Genomic DNA, 7,377 nt, shown 5'->3' on the forward strand with positions numbered 1-7,377 from the left:
GCAGGGGTTAAGTGAAGCCACCCTTGTTTTAATTTCGGCCATAAAAATGTAGTAAGGTAGTACATTCTGCTCATCCATAAATTCTAATCCGAAGTCTAGGCATTAGGATTTTAATGCCTCATATATTCTGTGCATTATAGTGATGATGTACTTTATTGCCATGACCTTTTCAATATTCTGTAATTTGCTTGACTGAGCCAGGAGCTCTCCTCTGTTTATAGCATTATTGACCTCCTTAAGAAGCACACAAGATAAATAGATAAACACACTAAACTTTTCAAGGGAAACTTGCCAGGCTGGGGTGTGGGAGGATCCCGCGCCAGCCCTGTGAATCTAGCAGGGAAATGGGAATGCTATCCTTTTCTCTTATAGTAAGCATTTGGAAGTAAAGTTCAGCAGGGACAGTCTTTGTTTCTGAGAAGCCCAGGAAAAAGGATCCCATTTGAAAGATCCTGGAGAAGAGTTCCACACAGTGTGAAGACTTCCTCTCACCTTTTAGCATTTCATCCAGCTGTCAGAATTCCCTGAGGGCTGAGACTTTTTTTTTTTTTAAGATCTTATTTATTTGAGAGAGAGAGAGAGAGAGAGCATGGGAAAGAGAGCACAATCAGAGGGGAGGGGCAGAGGGAGAGGGAGAAGCAGACTCTTCTCTAAGCAGAGAGCCAAACGTGGGACTCGATCCTAGGACCCTGGGATCATAACGCCAGCTGAAGGCAGATGCTTAACTGACTGAGCCACCCAGGCGCCCAGGGCTGAGACTTCTGACTTCGTGCCAGCTATAAGTACCTGTAATCATAATAGTTCATATTTACTGAGTGTAAATATTTACTCAGTGTGTCAGGCAAAATGCTAAAATTTTTAGAGTCTTGTTATTCTCGTAACAACTTTCTGAGGTGGATACTTTAATAATTTCCATTTTGCAGATGAGGAATTTGGAGCTCAGACAAGTTAGATAACTCCCCTATAATTAAGTGGTAGAGCTGGAGTTCAAACCCTGGTCATCTGATTTCACTCCCCTTGGGGACCATAAACATTCACCCCTCAGCTTTCCTGCTGCAGGAAACATAGTTGTTGGATAGTCCCAGCTGCTGGCCCTCTGGATCCACCACGGTATTTGCACTATGGGCCACTCCCAGCCAATGACTTAGGGTTACAAGTGCTAACCCATTCCTATGGGGTATTGGGTTCCTCTAACATGTGAGTTTATGTGAGGAACACCCCATCAGCCTGGCCAAAATTTCTTAGAACTGCTCTGTAGTTGGAGATTCTTCCCACCCAAACTCCCTTCCCTCTCCCTGTAGATGTGAGACCTGCATCATGATGTAAGGCTATCCCCTCACTCCTGCTTCCTCTTTTATCCTTCACAAGCATTGCCCCAATAAATCTCTTGCACATCTAATCATGTCTTTGTGTCTCTTTCTGGAGGGCCAAAAAAAAAACCACACTACCCCTGCCTTATTCTGACATAAACCTATCCTTATCTGCTCACTCCAAGGGTCAAGCAAGCATTTTCAGTCACATTTTATTTTATTTTTTTAAAGATATCAGTCACATTTTAGATCTATGGAATGTCTGTCTTTGAAAGACCTTTGATGATTTCAAAGTATTACTTCTCTCATTCTATATTCTTTAATAAAAAAAATATAATATGATCTACAATTATGGTGAAATTTCTTAGATCTGAGGGACCACAAAAACATTTGACTAAAGCTTGGAGACACAGTGTGAGTGCAGAGACAGGTACGTGAGAAGAGCACTGAAGGGTGCTCTCAACGGGTTTATCTGAACACGGTGCAGAATGCACCAAAGCTAATTCCCCAAACACCAGCCACCAGGTGCTTTGAAATGACAGAAAAAAAAATTCAGCAAATACTGGGATATGCAGCTTAATTCCCTCCTCTTATTGGAAAGTCCCAATACACAATGGTGTGTTAAAGACCCCTAGAGATCCCACGGCAAAGAAACTGGCTTCAATCCCCACATTCATTTGATAAGTGATCTGCTTTTTAACATTCCACAGAACTAGGGATCTGGAGTCTATGTATGTCAGTAGGTTCCCCTGCCTTCCTCTCATCCCAAGTCTAGTCTCAATTTTCATCCTCAAGGCGTTTTCTTGCTTTTGTGTGTTAGTTTACCCTACTCTATAAGAGTGGCAGCTGAAGGATTTTCTTACTAAGAGGAATTCCTCATCCATCCATCCATTCATCCAAAAAGCATTCACTGAGAACTTTACTCTTAAGTGGTGGGCTACACTTTGTAGGAAGTAAACATGAACCTGGCCCCTGACTTCTTGAGAGACTTACATCTAGAGAAGGAAAGGTAAGGCATGCAAATAGATTATTCAACAGGAGCTCCTCCTGACAAGGGCTCTAGTGTTGCTCCTTGGGACCAACAGGAAATGTTTTGTGAGAAAAGTCATCTTTTTGCTGGCCTTCAAGTTCATCTTCTTTCATATGGATTATAACTCCAATTAATTTTCAAAATGGAAGTAACTTTTAATGATTATAAAGTAACACGTGTATATTAGTTTCCTAGGGCTACCATAACAAAGTATCACAAAATGAGTGGCTTTAAACAACAGAGATTTATTCTCTCACAATTTTGGATACTAGAAGTCTGGAATCAAGGTGTTGATTTCACCTTACCTCTTCCTAGCTTCTGGTGGGAGGCACCAAGCATCAATCTTTGGTGATTCTTTTTTTTTTTTAATATTTTATTTATTTGAGAGAGAGAGAGAGCACAAGCAAGGGGAGCTGCAGAGGGAGAGGGAGAAGCAGGCTCCCTGCTCAGGGAGCCCAATGCGGGACTTGATTCCAGGACCCAGGATCATGACCTGAGCCGAAGGCAAATGTTTAACCAACTGAGCCACCCAGGTGCCCCAATCCTTGGTGGTTCTTAGACAAAACACTCCAATCTCTTTCTCCACCATCACATGGCATTCTCACCTCACATGGCTGTGTCTTCTCTTCTTATGAGGATACTAACTTATGTTGAGTTAAGGATCCACACTATTCTAGTATGGTCTCAACTAAGTATGTATGTCAATAAGGTCACATTTTGAGAAGCTGAGGGTTGGGACTTCAACATATCTTTTGGGGGGACAGAATTCAACCTCATATACTCATTATTAAAAAATTTGGATGATAACAGCAGAAAAGCACAAAGAAGGATGCAAAAGTCACTGCATGATACCATTGAGAAATAATCACTTAATAACTTTTCATTTTTCTCTGCAAACACATGTATAAAGAACAATTATATTATACATACAATTTTGTGACTTGCTTTTTCTCAAATTATATCCTAAATACTTGCAAATCAGTGAATATATATGACCCAGGTAATTGGTGCACAATAATTTATCTAATCAAATCTACACTGTGATTGAAAGCACAATCATAAACTGCCCATTGTTTAGCTTTGTGAAAGACCAAAAACTTCCTAAGGCTTTATATTCTTAGTTTTTATTTAGTCATTTGGGTTTATCTATCATTATCCTTTTCCATCTCGTTTTTCCTATGCCTTAAAAAAAAATTAAAAAGCGTTCATATTTCTTGCTCCAGAACACTTACATAGTCTTGGAAAGCTATTATTCTGTTTGACATTTTCTGTCAGTCATTTCAGAGTTGGGCTATGAGCCGTCCGTGGCTAACACTCTTGCAAGTGGGGGAGCAAGGACCTCAGCTCTAGAGGGGGATCTAGCTGAAGCACCAGTGTCCACTATCCTAGTGAGAGCTCCAGTGACCTGAGGAAATCATTGTTATGATTTTTCCACCTAGGTCAAGTCCAAATTTAAGACAGACGTTTCCTCAAATGGTTCTGTTTTATTAAGAAATGAGTCATGTGCCTGTGCCATGTGTCCGGCCTCAGAGGCAGTGATTTCAAGGACAACCATTTTGGCTTTACAGAGAAAAGCTCTGGATCTGATTTGAGAAGCTACACAAGTCAACTTTTTCAAAGCAAGGATATAGGAACAGGTTTCAGGGAGGCAGTTTAACAGACATTTGATTGACTTCACAGAAAAGAGAGCTAAGTGAGGTACCGGATAAAGAAAATGGTGGGGTGCCTGGGTGGCTCAGTTGGTTAAGCGACTGCCTTCGGCTCAGGTCATGATCCTGGAGTCCCGGGATCGAGTCCCGCATCGGGCTCCCGGCTCAGCGGGGAGCCTGCTTCTCCCTCTGACCCTCTCCCCTCTCATGCTGTTTCTCTCTCTCTCTCTCTCTCTCTCTCAAATAAATAAATAAATAAAATCTTTAAAAAAAAGAAAGAAAGAAAATGGTGTGTGCCATAGGGTGACACTAACTAAAACCAAAGTCTAATGTTTCAATAAAGATGATATCTTGATCCAGTCAATGTATAGATTTTCCTCAACTTACAATGAGGTTACATTAGAATAAACTCATTAGTTGAAAATATTAAGTCAAAAATGCATTTAATACACCTAACCTACCAAACAGCATAGCTTAGCCTACCTTAAACATGCCCAGAGCACTTACGTTAGCCTACAGTTGGGCAAAATCATCGAACACGAGGCCTATTTTATAATAAAGTGTTAAATATCTCATGTAATTTATTGAATATTGTACTGAAAGTGAAAAACAGAATGGTTGTATGAGTACAGAATGGTAGTAAGTGTATGGGTTGTTTACGCTCATCATGGCGTGGCTGACTGACAGCTGCAGCTTGCTACCACTGCCCAGCATCAGGAGAGAATATCTCCCTGCGTATTGCTAGCCCCAGGAAAGATCAAAATTCAAAATTCGAAGAATGATTTCTGTCAAATGCGTATGCCTTTCATACCATCATAAAATAAAAAAATTTAAGTTGAACAGTCGTAAGTTGGGGACCGTCTGTACTCTATGGGGCTTTCAGCAGTAGTGTTTTGCTAGTTTTGGAGACAGGTGTGGGAGTTTGCTGAAGTAAGATAAAATAAAAATTTCTACGGTTGGGTAGCCATATGGAAAAAGAGTAAATTCCATTCTTTATTCTACACTGGATAAATCCCAAATGGATTAGAGATATCAATTAAAAAAAAAAAAAAAAGAAAACCATACCAGTACTAAAAAATAAAATGAGTGAAATCCTTTATAACCTGAGAGTGGGGTAAACATTTCTACCTATGACTCAGAATATGGAGCATTAAGGGAAGAGAATGATTACAGTTTAAACAAAAATGCAAAGCAAAAAGGTCAATAAAAGCCATTAGAAGAGTTCAACGTATTTCGCATTGGGCTAATATGTAAAATGTTTCTAAAATTTTTTAGAGATCATCCAATAGAAAATAGGCCTTGCTCTCCCTCCATTGGTTACCATTTTTATTAGATTTTGGTTTACCTATTATATTTACTTTGAAAATATAAACAAGTGTCTATTTGTGTATGTATTTCTAAGCCCCCCCCCCCCCACACAAAGTAGCGTACTAGACACCTTCTTTGGGGCCTAGCTTGTTCCACTTCATTTCATAGCTGTGTATCTCCCACACTCCTTAAGACTCATCATACTTCATTATATGCACGCATCATTTGAAATGATGCTCCACCTCACTTATAAAAAGATAAATGCAAAACTGTAATCAGATACCATTTGCCACCTATCAAATTAGCAAAAATCCACTCTGTTGGAGAGGCTGTGGGGAAACAGGGACTCTCCTACATTGCAAGTGTGAATACAAAACCACGCAACCCCTATGAAGGTGAATTTGGCAATATTAAACAAAATAACATGTTCTTTTGCCTAGCAATCCCATTCGCAGGACTCTGCTAATGAGCCATTAGCGAAAGCATATTGTATCACGCACAGGGAACGTTTTGTAATAGCAAAAGACTGGAAATATCCCATGTAGCAATCCACAGAGTCCTGGTTGAATAAACATCTACATATAACCAAAGAGAAGAATTACATCCAGTTCATTTAAAACACGGTACTTTGTTAGTACATCCCTAATGGGACACAGCATGAGGACAAAAAGAAACACATTTAAACTTCACTCAGCAATCTTATTTAGCATATTGTTATTATTACTCAGTTTTATACGTATGTATGTGTGTATTTATGTATACATGGATAAAGCACATAAGTAATTATGTTAGTATCATTAAGAACCAATAATTTCATCTTAAAAGGAAGGAGACAAAAGAAACAAAATCAAAGAGCCCAGCTTTGAAAAAAGGATTATGACACAGAAAAGGCGCTTAATGTTCAAGAGCAGTGTCTTTAAGAAAAGGAAATCTGAGACATCTAAAACCCAAAACAATGTGAAGTTCGGGGGAGGGAGGAAGCTAAAGACAACATAAGTAATTTGTTTAACGTTAAGTAATTTTTAAAAGTTATTTCTGAAGCAAAAAGAAACGAGTAGGAGTGGGTTCAGTTTAGTCTCTGATGCACCGGTTCCTGTTAAAAATCGATGGCTTTTCTGCAGTGCTTTTGTCTCCTGAATGCTGATCCCATTCCACCATCCCACCTTCACTTTTCACCAATTTCTACTGATTCTTCAGATTAATCACTGGTATGTTGACCCTCCGCGCATCAAGGATCTTTCATTATACCCTATCATAGAATAGTATTCCCTGCCTTCCTATACTTCTCTCAGTTGATAATTATGCCCCCCATTAATATAATATTCTCCTCCCCTCCTCCCCCAATCTGTCTGGCTTTGCTCTTCATCTTATGCCATATTGCATAGCAGGCGCTCAATAAATAGTTGCTACAATACAGCAAAACGCTTCACTTCCATTTTGTTCCAGTTTCTTCAGAGAATCTTCTCTAGATTGGCAAAGGTAGAATATCTGGGCACTGAACTCCAAAAGGGGCAAAATGATGCTAAGAAAACGTTCCCTACTTAAATTCGTTCATTTGGCAAATACTGCTAGGCGACAGGAACAGTGCAGAAGGCAGGTAAAGTCCTGTCGCTGCTCTCACCGAGTCTACAAGCGAGGGAGGCGGAGTGACAGTAATGTTCGCTCTATTGCCTGTATTTAAATTGAGTCCAAGTCTCTTGCCCTAAATGAGTTACATCCCGGAAAAAAAGAGAACATCCTGATGGGACCGCTGCTGTTTGAAAACGGAAAAGCAGCCCAGGCACAAGCGTTAGGGATGTTCCGTCCTGTTCATCAACAGGATCACCAGCAATTCAGCAACCGTGTGGGCAGGGAGCCAAGCTCCCGACTCCAAAGCCCAATGAGTGCCGCTTCTGCAGCTGCCGCCTCCCGCGGACTCCGCATTCCTCCCGCACTCACGTCTCCCATGACAGGTCTTCTTTGGATATTTCACTCCCTGTGCGCTAAGATTTGAGCGTCACTATCAGTTCCCCCGATACGGACCGGTTTCTATAGACGGAGTAAGCTCCAAAAATCCTGCTTTAGGGCTACCAAAATCAGC

Source organism: Mirounga angustirostris, unplaced genomic scaffold, assembly GCF_029215605.1.
Source record: "Mirounga angustirostris isolate CCGP_5_RB_7025 unplaced genomic scaffold, mMirAng1.0.hap1 SCAF_9, whole genome shotgun sequence".
NCBI lineage: Eukaryota > Metazoa > Chordata > Mammalia > Carnivora > Phocidae > Mirounga > Mirounga angustirostris.